This window comes from Amblyomma maculatum, chromosome 3 (genome assembly GCF_055883805.1).
Source record: "Amblyomma maculatum isolate TAMU_Amacu chromosome 3, ASM5588380v1, whole genome shotgun sequence".
In the NCBI taxonomy this organism is placed as follows: Eukaryota; Metazoa; Arthropoda; class Arachnida; order Ixodida; family Ixodidae; genus Amblyomma; species Amblyomma maculatum.
This window is the reverse complement of record NC_139346.1, coordinates 177,575,844-177,588,820: the sequence shown is the minus strand read 5'-3', so window position 1 is coordinate 177,588,820 and position 12,977 is coordinate 177,575,844. Positions and strand designations below refer to the sequence as shown.

Below are 12,977 nucleotides of genomic sequence, written 5' to 3'. Positions count from 1 at the left end.
TCCGTAGCAACAGCAATCCAGCGGTGTCCCGAGTTGGACGTAGGAAAAGGTCCGAGCAGGTCCATGCCTACCTGCTGGAACGGAGTCATAGGCAGCGGAATGGGGTGAAGATGTCCTGCGGGTTGTACGGGCGGAGTCTTGCGTCTTTGACATTCGCGGCAGGTCCTGGTATAGTGACGAACAGTCTTAGCAAGTTGAGGCCAGTAATACTTGGAACGAATTCGTGCGAGTGTTCGGCTGTATCCCAAATGCCCGGAAGTTGGGTCGTCATGACAGGCGTCCATAATTTCATTACGCAGGTCAGCCGGAATAACCAGTAGCCAAGACCTCGCACTCGCTGCGAAGCTCTTTTTGTATAGCACATTGTTGCGAAGACGTAATGCGGGCAGAACGCGCAAGAAGACGCGTGGAATGGTGCCTTCTTGACCTTCCAGATGGGCGATTACTTCACGGAGTTCAGTGTCGTGTCGCTGCCGCGCTGCCATATCGACCGTGCTTATGGTACCTATAAAAGCATCTTCATACTCGTCGTCTTGACCGTCAGATACTGATTCTATAGGCGCTCTGGAGAGGCAGTCAGCATCTGTGTGCCTGCGACCGGACTTACTATTGTAGCGTCGAATTCTTGCAACCGAAGTGCCCAGCGTGCAAGTCGCCCTGAAGGGTCTCTCAGAGTGCTGAGCCAACACAGAGAGTGATGGTCGGTAACCACCTGAAATGGGCGTCCGTACAAGTAGGGTCTGAACTTATTAATCGCCCAAACTACCGCGAGGCATTCTTTTTCAGTGGTCGAGTAGTTAGTCTCCGCCTTCGATAATGTTCGACTTGCGTAAGCGATTACACGCTCGGTCCCGTTCTGTTTTTGAATGAGCACGGCTCCGAGGCCCTTGTTGCTGGCGTCTGTATGAACTTCAGTCTCGGCGTCCTGGTCAAAATGCCCGAGTACAGGGGAGGTCTGTAAGCTTTGTTTAAGGCGGTCGAATGCACGCTGCTGTTCATCCGACCACTGGAAGGCGACGTTCTCTTTCGTGAGGTGAGTAAGCGGTGCAGCGACATGAGAAAAATTGGGAACAAAGCGCCTATAGTAAGCACAGAGGCCCAGAAACCTCCGTACGGCGTTCTTGTCCGATGGTGTAGGAAAGGAGGCGACGGCGGCTGTTTTATCGGGATCTGGACGAACACCCGCGCTACTGACGACGTGGCCAAGAAATTTTAATTCATCGTAGGCAAACTTGCACTTTGTTGGCTTCAGAGTGAGGCCTGCGCTTCTTATAGCTTGTAGTACTGCTCTCAGGCGAAGAAGATGATCGGAGAACGTGCTTGAGAAGATTACAACATCGTCAAGGTAGACCAGACAAGTTTGCCACTTCAGTCCGGCCAAGACGGTGTCCATAACGCGCTGAAAGGTTGCTGGGGCGGTACAGAGGCCGAACGGCATCACTTTAAACTCATATAGACCATCCGGGGTGATAAAAGCAGTCTTCTCTCGGTCGCGCTCATCCACTTCGATTTGCCAGTAACCACTTTTCAGATCTATGGATGAAAAGTAACGGGCATGTCGTAGATGATCAAGTGCGTCATCAATGCGAGGAAGGGGATAAACATCCTTCTTGGTGACGTTGTTGAGACGGCGATAGTCAACACAGAATCGAAGAGTGCCATCCTTTTTCTTTACTAGTACCACTGGAGCTGCCCATGGGCTGTGCGAGGGTTGGATTATATCGTCGGCCAGCATTTCTTGCACTTGGTTCTGAATAACTTCACGTTCTTTGAAAGAAACTCGGTAAGGCGACTGACGAACAGGGTGAGCAGCGTCATCGGTAATTATTCTGTGTTTGGCAATGGTCGTCTGGCGAACTCCGGATGACGTAGAGAAGCAGTCTTGGAATTCTGCAAGCAGCGCTATCAATTTGGCCCTCTCGCTCACGGAGAGATTAGGTGCAATGCTTACACCCAATGGTGCATCGTTCTGCTGCGAAGAGGAGGAGAAAGCACCTTCGGACAGGGCAACAACTTGAATAGGGGCGGTAATGCTCTCCATGGTACCGAGAGCCGTGCCTTTCGTAAGGCGCTGTGGAGTGCCACAAAAGTTGGTGACTAGGACGTGTACGCAGCCAGTATCCAGCTGCGCGATACCTCGAGCAACACCAAGACCCCGTTCAAGAAGCAGCTGAGCACTTCCTTCCAGCAGAACTTCGCCAGAAGCAACGTGGTCGGACGTGACAGGGAGAAATACGCTAGACTGGGGCGGTACGGTTACGTGCTCCGCCAAGACGCGTGCTGTGCAAACTTGGGGCTTTGTTTGCGCCGAGGTATATCGAGGTTGACGAAGCGTGAGGCGGCGGTCGGTAAAGTCGATTACAGCGCTGCAATCACTCAAAAAATCCATTCCGAGAATAATGTCTCTGGAACATTCCGATAGTACAACAAAGGTAACCGGGCACCTGAGACCGTTAATCTCAATACGAGCAGTGCATCTGCCGATTGGTCTCACGAGGTGGCCTCCAGCGGTTCTGATATCGGGGCCATCCCACTGCGTCGTTACCTTGTGAAGTCGGCGGCATAGCTCCCCACTCATAACAGAATAGTCTGCACCAGTGTCAACGAGTGCCGTCACGTCGTATCCGTCGATCACAACATCGAGGTTATTGTACACTCTGGCGCGACGGTCGTCGGAAGCTCCGTCGGGGAGTTCGTCGTGAAGTTCGTCAGAAAGCTCGTCGGAAAGCTCGGCGGGAAGCTCGGCGGGAAGTTCGGCGAGAAGTTCGGCGCGAAGTTCGTCGGGAAGGTCGTCGGGTTGATCGTCGGGTCGCGTGGGGGAGCGGGGCGAAAAACGTGGAGGCTCTTTAACAGGAACGGGTTCGGCAACGTCACCTCCAGACGTCGCCGGGCTTAGTTTTCCCGATGAGGGGACAGGCTTTGCCGTCGATTGCTGCGAAGGGGAGAATCGTATCGGCGGGACGGTGTCGAGCGAAGGTCGCGACGTGAAGACCGGTCGGGTGGTGGTGAACGGCGCAGATAATCCGCGATGTCGCGGGATTGCTCGCCGAACTCTGGGCGGGGAGCATTCCGCTGGAAACCGCGAAGACCAAGCTCGCGGTAAGGGCAGCGACGGTAGACGTGGCCTGCTTCTCCGCAGTGGAAGCATAGTGGGCGTTGGTCGGTTGTCCTCCACACGTCAGCCTTGCTCATTCATTGCTGCTGCGGACGAAGATCGTACACAGGGGTACGGGGTTGTGCAGGCAAGTACTGTCGACGAGCAGGCGGCGGTGGTGGCTGCTGCGGCGGCGGGCGACTAGCAACGGACGCGTAAGTCTCAATCGGCTGAGTAGGGGGCTGAGTAGGTGAAGAAGCAACGGAGCACTGTGGATAAAGGGCACGCTGTACTTCTTCGCGGACAGCATCCGTGAGGGTGCAGGATGCCGTACCATCAGCAGGTGGAAGCAGCTGCCGTATTTCCTCGCGTACAACTTCGCGGATGATCTCGCGTAGGCTTGCGGTGTCGAAGGAACCAACAGGGAAACGAGCAGCTGAAAGGTTCGAAACGCTGGGACCTCCAGCAAGGCGACGATAATGGTCCGCTCGCGTAACCAAGGCTCGCTCGATGTTCGTCGCCTCATTTACAAATTGTGCCACTGTAGTCGGCGGATCACGAATAAGCCCGCCGAAAATGTCACTCTTGACGCCCCGCATGAGTGCACGCACCTTTTTTTCCTCGGTGGCACGGGGGTCGGCACGGGAGCTAAGTCGTAGGACGTCTTGAACAAAACTCGTTACAGTTTCGTCGGGTCGTTGTACTCGTGTTTGCAGAAGGTCTTCTGCTCGCTGTCGCCGATACTGATTGGCGAACGTCCGTCGCAGCTCTTCCTTACAGGTGTCCCAGGATGTAAGGGAGGCCTCGTGGTTTTCGAACCAGTGCCGAGCCGTACTGTCCAGGCAGAAATACAAATTCTGAAGACAGTTTTCGGCATTCCAGCCATTGTGGCGGGCCACACGTTCGTACTGCTCCAGCCAATCCTCCACATCTTCGGAGGCATCGCCATGGAACGTGGCAGCCGCTCGAGGAGCCATCGGTAGGTACACCACGGACGGTGCGAGAAACGAGTCCGTCTGTTGACATTGGGTCGTGGTACTCCGGGCCATTGTAAGTTGTGGTGAGCCGGAGTTCGGCAACAGACCAAATTCAGGAGCAAGTCCTTGAAGTCGCCGGCTGGCACGTATCTCGGCCTCCTCGTCGAAGGGGCGGCGGCTGAGACTTGGGGGCGAACTCAGAGTAGCGGGTTTTGAGGGGCTGTGCTGCATTTACCCCGCACCTCCACCAGAATGTCACGGGTTCTATCGCTACCCGGACGGCAGTCCAGAAGGACAGGGTCAAAGGACGGGGTTGAGGCACAGGAGGCAGAGAGCAGGCGCTTCACCAGGCAAAAGCAGCGGCGTCCCAGAACCACGCGCACTCCGCAGAACTTCGTCTTCTTCTCCCTCCAGAACTGACACGGTTAGCGCGGGTTACAATATTTTTATTTTCCAATTATCTGAATCGTTTCTGTCCTCAAACGTACTTTTTTACTCTGAGTAAACGACGACAGTTTAAAGGCACTGGCTGAAATATTTAGTTCTTGGCTAAAGAACACAGATTTGAGAAGCAATAAAAATTTTGCACGGAGCAAGAATTCTCTCAATGTTTCTGAGGCTGCATGGCTTCAGACAACAACAGTTCATGCTCAAAAATAAATGTTTGTGCCACGTTTGCCTGAATCTTATAACAGCGCGCTCGCTGTGGTGACAGATGGCTCATTTCAGCTAAATTTGAAGCTTACTACGCATTTCCGATTAAGATGCCTTTCGTTTGGCGTGCCCTCCTAAAACGGACGACATTCACAGTTGCGGGTAAACAGCGCATAAAAACGACAAGCCTATTTTAAGTACAACAAATAGGAAACTGCCCTGTCCTATACAGGAAATATGTTTAAAACGTCTGTCTGCAGGACATGAAGATTTGCGTTTCTGCTCATTTGAAAGTACTAAGTTGTCATGCCGGAAACCATTGGTGCAGCTTTTGAATTTGCACTCTGCCTGTCTCCACTTGTTAGCATTCGTTTTTCTTCTTTGCTCGCCAAATTCTTTAATGCACCGGAGATATATGTGAAGTATATTGGGAAATTCTGCGACACGTGCATACTTCTGTACACGCAAGCTGTACACTACGAAAAACTATACATTTATACCCCTTGTTTTCAAGAATCCTAATATAACATGAAGCGAATGGGGCGGCATCAACTATATGTCAAATCCCGGACAGTGGTATTCTCCCGGTGTTCGGCCATCACTTTGGAGTTCGGCCATCACCCCTCTTGCAATGCGGTTTCTGAGCCTGTTAAAATTAGCATGGTTATCAAGTTGAAACTTGTCTACAAAACCATATTTATGACTTAAGTTTTCGCCAGTGCAACTGTAGGCATAAGAGCCCAAGAAAAATGCTAGGCACTGTACTGCGCATGCTAAAAGAAGCTGCCAGAGGGATAACAGGCTATGGGCCCACGGAAGGGGCTGAATTTCATTTTGTTTCCACTTCTGCCATACAAATTATCAAACACTGTTTGAACCCACAACCAAAGGCTAGTGTGTAGTTCAAAAACAAAAGTGCATATAGGGAAAAGTACACCTTTTGCTCGAAACGAAATGATGCGTCCTTAACAAAAAAATAGGGTTTAAACGGCCGTGAAGCACTATAATAGATTTATAGCTCTAGAAACCTGTCCTATGTTGAGCTTAGAATATGCAAATATTCACCTTTGCTACAAAGCATAGCCTTTTCGAATTTTACGCTCGTATACCTCCTATCTCCATCAGGAGGGATTCTTGTCTGAAAGATTTCATACTATAAGCGTAACTATAACCAAGCCTCGCAATGAGTTGAAATATTTATTTTCACATCATACTTTCTGTTTATAGCCCATTCGAGAGGTACATGCTCTCTCATTGTTGATGCCATTACTCATAACTTTTACCAGAGTAACCCAAGCTAGTGTAGTCAATGCCCGCATTCGCGGTATAGCACTTTTGTAATCCGAATATTTGGCTGACATGACTTCAGCGTTTTTGTTGTTTAGTTTAACTAATATATATATATATATATATATATATATATATATATATATATGTGTGTGTGTGTGTGTGTGTGTGTGTGTGTGTGTGTGTGTGTGTGTATGTATGTATGTATGCATGTATGTATGTATGTATGTATGTATGTATGTATGTATGTATGTATGTATGTATGTATGTATGTATGTATGTATGTATGTATGTATGTATGTATGTATGTATGTATGTATGTATGTATGTATGTATGTATGTATGTATGTATGTATGTATGTATGTATTAACCATGGACAGATATGAATTGAAATACATATACAATTGCGAATCGAATCGTGGGCACTGGAACTGTTTTGTGCTAGTGTGAAATATTCACCAGGAACATCGACATAAAACGGCGAGACGGCTTTAGAGGCTTATTCAAGCAGGCGATAGTTCAGTTGTAAGCTATCTGAATGAACTTCCCGCGGTCCGCGAAATAAATACTGTCGAAATTTCACAGTTAATTGCAGCCCAGAGTACACAAATGTAACTGCTATCAATTAGTCGTTGCCCTTGTACCTGGGCCCCCACCTCAAGCCTCATGCCAGTTACGCAGATCAGAACTTGGGAAGTTTTGCCTGAGCGCAGTTGATAACCCAAATGAATTCGCATACAATGCATTTTTCTGGAAGATGATCACATCAGAAAATCAGAGCGCATGGGAAAAGTTCAAACGGGTTTCTTTCAAATCACACTGCACAACTCGCACAAGTAAAACAGAACAAAAACACGTTGCTATATTCGATATTCGATGTAATAATTTGTGTTGACCCTGATGATGATGATGAGTTGAGGCCATACCCTTACGACTTACGACATTCATATCCTTTCTCGGAAGGGTGGTGCCATCTATTGGAAAGATTCTGTACTGTGCTTGGAATAAATGGTGCGCTTTAAGAGCGATAGGTGGCGGCACCATGTCAGAAGCGTCAGCCCATGACGTCAGTGGAGATGCGGCGGCGCTGGCGACAGCAGTGACTTTCGTTGTGTAGGCAAAAGCATAGGCTGTCTGCATTGGATGCGCGGCGCTTGCTGCGTTTTCGAGCATTATTCCCGATATTCCTGCAATGTGTGGTGCGGTTGGTTGCACCACAAGGCACAAAAAAGAAAGTGGTACCTGTTTTCACTTGTTTCTCGCGGTCGGATGAAGATGAGAGCGAATGACAGAGGCATTGCCTTGGCAGCTAACGTGCGTTGCACTTCTGCTCTGGAACTTGACCAGTTCGTTTGAAACTCTTAATTGCCGTGATTGTTTTTCGGCCACACGACGAATAGTGCAATAACAAACGCCTGCAGCTCGTTCACGTTTCGGTGTATATACTACCAGGCCATAAGAAGTTTGGGCTTGATATTCCGTGCGCGTATGATTTTAATCGAACGCAGCTAGGAAACCACGCTGTGAGTTCCATTCATCTGCGGTACTACCCGTGCACATTTTCGTACACAAAAGCTGCTGCAAAGGGAACTGTAATTATACGGTCACTTCAGCGCTATCATTGCCGAAACAGGCCAAGAGAATTGTGAAGTAGTTTTTCTCTGTTTTCATTTCCCGAATTTAAACGAGTGACGCACTCTTCATCAACGGTCCTAGAAATCGAGTGAACATCTTTAGGATCCGGACAAAGTCAAGCAGCGCTATTTCTCAGAGTATTAAATTTTATTTTTGAAGGTCATTAAGATTATCATGAACGAATTAACCATACAACCAGCTCTGAGCAAGATATTTAATTGTGGTATATACGGCACATTACGTACTGTCCCTAAGTAGAATTGGCTATGGGGGATGAAAAATAAGCAGAATAATATGACGCGCATTTGAATAAAAATTTTCCCAATATATTAAAAATGCTCAGCAGATCGCGCAAATTGCGCTGCAAGTGATTGTGGACATCGTGGAGAACATTGCATTTGCGCTCATAGGAAAAAAAAAAAAAGAAAAAAAAAGGAACTGCATTATTACGAGTTTTTTATTTATATATTAACCTGTGAATGTCCCTGACTGCGTCTGTGCGATTAAACAGACGTCGAACGTCTTTTTATCGAGCAGGATAAAACAAGTTGGCAGCGCACCCACTAGGCGAATGTTACAATTAAAACTAGAAGAGTTCTTATTCAGTGAAATTATATGACTTAAGTTGCTGGTACAGTGAGCTAAAAATATGATTTGTAGTTCAGTATAGTTGCCGGGAATATTGTTTTTTAGAGTGAAGGTGCTTGGAGCAGCAGAAAAGGTACCCATCAAAATAGTCGTCATATGAAAAACGCACTTTCAATCCTACATATTAACGTCCTTGCATGCGCTAACAATAGGCTCGGAAGTTGGACAGTGGACTATGTATTAGATTTTTTATACATTGCGATTGCTCGTTTTCATTAAATTAAATCAGTCACTACAGTCCAACGTTGCTACAATCGCCCACCGTATAGCCGCGCGCTGTTGATGCCACGGAGAAGTAAGCCAATGCAGCGCTCTTCTCCAAGTAATTCCATCAGTAATCGGCTAGTAAAGTGCTGAATTACTCTTTAGGCATAGACCAAACTATTTCTACGTAGAAGCAAAGCTTACGCTTTAGAATATTCGCACATGCGAACTGGTTTCGAAGGCGGCGTCGCTTGGCGCAGTGTAGGCACGCTGCGTTTTTGCCTACACCCCTGTCGCTGCCGATCGCAGCGCCACCTTTGTTTACAAACATGACGCTTGCCTATACGGTCAAGCACACCGGTTTACGGGAATGATAAGGTCAGCAAGAAAGGCACATAACGTCACGACAATCGCACGTACACGCTATCACATTCGCGCATATAAAAAAAAAGTTATTTCAAGTGGACGTAAGATTTGCCTTTTATAAGGCTGGTGGCTGATGAAAGGTATTTGGGGAAATGATTGGTTTAGGTTCTTTCAATTTAAATCTTCATTTCAGTTATTTTTTACTGTAGTTTAAATTATTTTCGTTTCTATACAAATGAACGCAGTGTCTGAGCTCGTGCTTTGTGATCCCTGGCGCGTTCGAACACAAATCTGTTTGTACCATGTAACACCACTTTGCATAAAGAAAACACGATCGTTTGAGGCACGGTGCTTGGAAGACCGGACGGCGGATGAGCGAACTGCTATCATGACTTTTTTTTTTTTTCGCAAGTATACATGATGTCATAACCAACAAAACAACATACTAGTCTGACAAAATAATTATTGCTAACGTATATAATTCTACTGTAGCGCTAAGCGGGCTCATATCTTTCTGTGCTTGAGATTGTACTGTCTTTCTGGGTGGCATGGGCTGTTCGCAATACTTACATGGTGTTAAAAAACCTTTATGTATGAGATATATAATTCATGAACAAGGATGCTTCTGCAGCAGCGGCGAAGAGTGCAGGGATTTCAGGGTACCCAGGGAACCGGGTAGAGGATCTCCACAAATGGTCTCAATACTCAATATCGAACATCATTTCTGACATTCATAAAACACCTGCGTGGCCATTTGTAAAAGATCATCTCTTAGTAGACATCCACTTGATATGAATTTTGCTTTATGATATCTGAATGTGACTTTATGCACATTGTTGAGACGTTACTGTGGACCTTTCTGGGAACTATTCTTAATTGGACGCTAATTATATATACACAATGTTCATGTGCCATCACAATCATACACCCATAGCTCGTAAGTCTTTCAAGCGGCGTATACGCTGCAATATATGAACAGCCCCATTAAAATTTGAGCTTGGAAGAGCTCTTTAGAAGCACGTACATTTCTACCTATGTATTTCTACAGTGCTCGCCTATTAATAGAGCAAAAGCGCAAACTAATATGATTTCTTAATTAACCGGTACCAGCAAAATTATGTGATTACAGGGATTTCTCTTTTCCTACATCACAAGTCTGCAATCGAATGAAATAACCTTACCTGGTCGTCAAGGCTCACTGGCTCAGATAAGAAGACCACATGGGGCGTACATATATAAGCTCGACAGAATTAAGTCATTGGTATGAGTGCGTGTTTGCAGAGCAATGATATCTCATGACATCTTTTAGTTGAGTGTTTATGCAGCTTATTATTTAGTGTATAATTGACTGCTTCATTTCCGCGAAAATGTTGGGTGTCAAAATTACATTTATCTACTGTGGAAACATCGGCCATCGGCGCCGGAAAATGTTAATGCCTTAAATTAAATATTTTTGCTTCGACTGAGAATATGTAAATGATACACATAAATATGTTCGCGTGCCGTGTTTTTCCTAATTCCTGACACTTTTTTTTTCTATTTCTTGCGAAAATGTTATTTGCAAGCATTCTGTAGACGTCCATCTTGAGGCAATATAGGGACATATGTGTTAGACACAGAATGGACTAAATGTGGTCGTTGAAAAGCACCCTTTTTATATCAGATATAATTGAAGATATATATATATATATATATATATATATATATATATATATATATATATATATATATATATATATATATATATATATTCTGTAAATGTACAAAGGATGTGCCTTAGGTTCTGCGTAATTTTACTTTTTCGAACTTATCCTATACATAGATGCGCAATGTTGAAACAAATGGATTTTGTAACACACAGCTACAAAACGGGGTACGCAGAACCGAGTGCTCGATCTAGTTTTCATTTCATTCTGATCAGAACGAAATGAAAGCGAAATGAGGTACAGTTGCACCTGGTCGTGTAGGTGCAGTATGCCCCGATTGATTTGTCTTCGAAAAGGCGACCTGGTTTATATACTAGCTCTCCTTCTGGGCACGCGTTCCTGCTTTGCTTCTTACGCTACTGTTTCTCCTCTTTTTTTCTGAATGTTTTCTCCCTTACAAGACACCCTCGCCCAATTGTGTTCAGAAGTGCATAGTAGCGCATTCTTAGTGTAAAGCTAAACACTAGAAAAAATTATAGAATGTGAAAATTTTCAGAAAATTCGAAAAATGTTACGAAATATTTCAGTAATGCGGCTAAACTTTACGTGCAAAAGTGTCGCCGCTGACTCCGAGGCGCTCCATTGTGTCATGGGTTTAATTTTATTTCAATTTCTGCACAAAAAAGAATTATACCCTAAATAAATTCTATGGACGTTCTCTGGACGCATGTTTTAAAATATTTCACCATCCTAACCGTATGTACTCGACCAAATTGCTCCGATTCTTCTACGGTCACTTTATATAGCGTCAGCCCATCTTCGGAATATGCTGAGTACACCTCAAATAGCGTTTTCTGGAATGTATTAAAATGTTATAATGATTAATCTAAACACTCTCAGTTATTTCAGAAACACACACTCTATATGTGCAACCATTCTTTTCCTCGCCTATTCAGTATTCTGGATTCCCCTTTGAAATCTAAACCTGACGGCCACAGCCTGACAACATTTTGTAAGAGCTTTAAGTTTCTTATTGCTTTTAATTATCAGTGAATAATTAGTTTTCACTATTGAATATGTTATCGGGCATCAAGACAACCGAGTGATTGATTCATGTTCATATAAATTAAAGGTCTAAAGCATAAATTATGCAGAATGTATGGAAAATAGATTCCAATCGAATATAGGTAGCACATTTACATTTTCAGTCAAATTTCAAAAGAGGCCTGATTAGAGCGCTGCATCGTATACTTTCTAAATCTTATACTCCCTCAATACTTTCACGCGTTATTTACCGTTCATATTAAATACTATCTTTTTTTTTTCGCCGTGATATAGTATATTAGCGCCTCAAGAAAATGAACTTGCTAGCTTTCCCGCAGAACACACCAATGGTAATTTTTTACACATATGTGAAAAATGTCCTGTTGACTGGTAAGTTCATAGAAATTTGTAATTATAAAATGCCAGCATTTTTGGAGCGAATACCCTAGGGATCCTAAGAATTTATTTTCTTCTAAAATGCATATGGATGCTGTGAATTCACACACACACACACACACACACACGAAAGGTTTTTATTGGTGGTGCTGATAAATATATACATTGCAATAAAATGGCAATGAACCTGTTACCGCGCTCAGTGCTTCAGCAAACTTTATTTGCGGCGTGCACTATCTAAAGCAAATAATAAGCCATGAAGCAAAAAAAGTGAGCAATGAGGGACGCCAAATACGAAAGCTTCAAGTTCGCAATGAACAGGACTATTTTAGTTCACAGAAATTGCCGAACAAGAGCCGCGGCGACTGCGCGCGCTCCGCCGCTATTCCAGACCGGTTATATTCAGTTTTGATAGGTTTATTAAACCTGCGATTCATGCGTCGCGGCTCGCCATGGCCATTTGTATAAGACAGAACTTATCTCATCTGAGCGAAGCACACCTGTTAGTCGCCCAAGCTAATTAATGGCCATTTTCTAATAATGGGGTGATGATGCACCGGAACACGTGATTTAAAATCAGTACGTTTTTATCATGATGGTGTGCTATAAGGATATCTAACGTATTATCCAGTTCGATTCCCTTCCACAATACTGTGGCCTTGACAGTCTATAGATAGAATATTTTCGATAGAAAAAGACCAAAACAGCGGAGCACTTCGGCTTGAAGAACTTTCAGTGATAGTTCCTCAAGTTGTCCAAAATGCCTATCGCACAATTCGCAATAACATTGAAAGATTCATTGTGCTAAGCTATCTCCGTATTGATTTACGCTTGTGAGACACTAATCCCGACGCTACTGTGAATCCTTACTTTATCGTATGCAAAGGCACGACCTATGGTTGGTTTGTCCCAAAGCAACTCAGGCTATGAGAGACGCCGTAGTGGAGGACTCCGGAAATTTAGACCACATGGGGTTCTTTAACGTGCACAGTCGGTTTAAGGGCAAAAGAAATGTTGTCATATGC

The 12,977-nt window shown here is 45.0% G+C and overlaps 1 protein-coding gene across 9 annotated transcripts in view; it reads right to left on the bottom strand.

Moving 5' to 3' along the window:
• LOC146197046 (anoctamin-7-like) overlaps positions 1-12,977 on the bottom strand; it is a 97,899-nt gene that overhangs the window by 14,491 nt on the left and 70,431 nt on the right. The gene's annotated exons all lie outside the window — the stretch shown is intronic.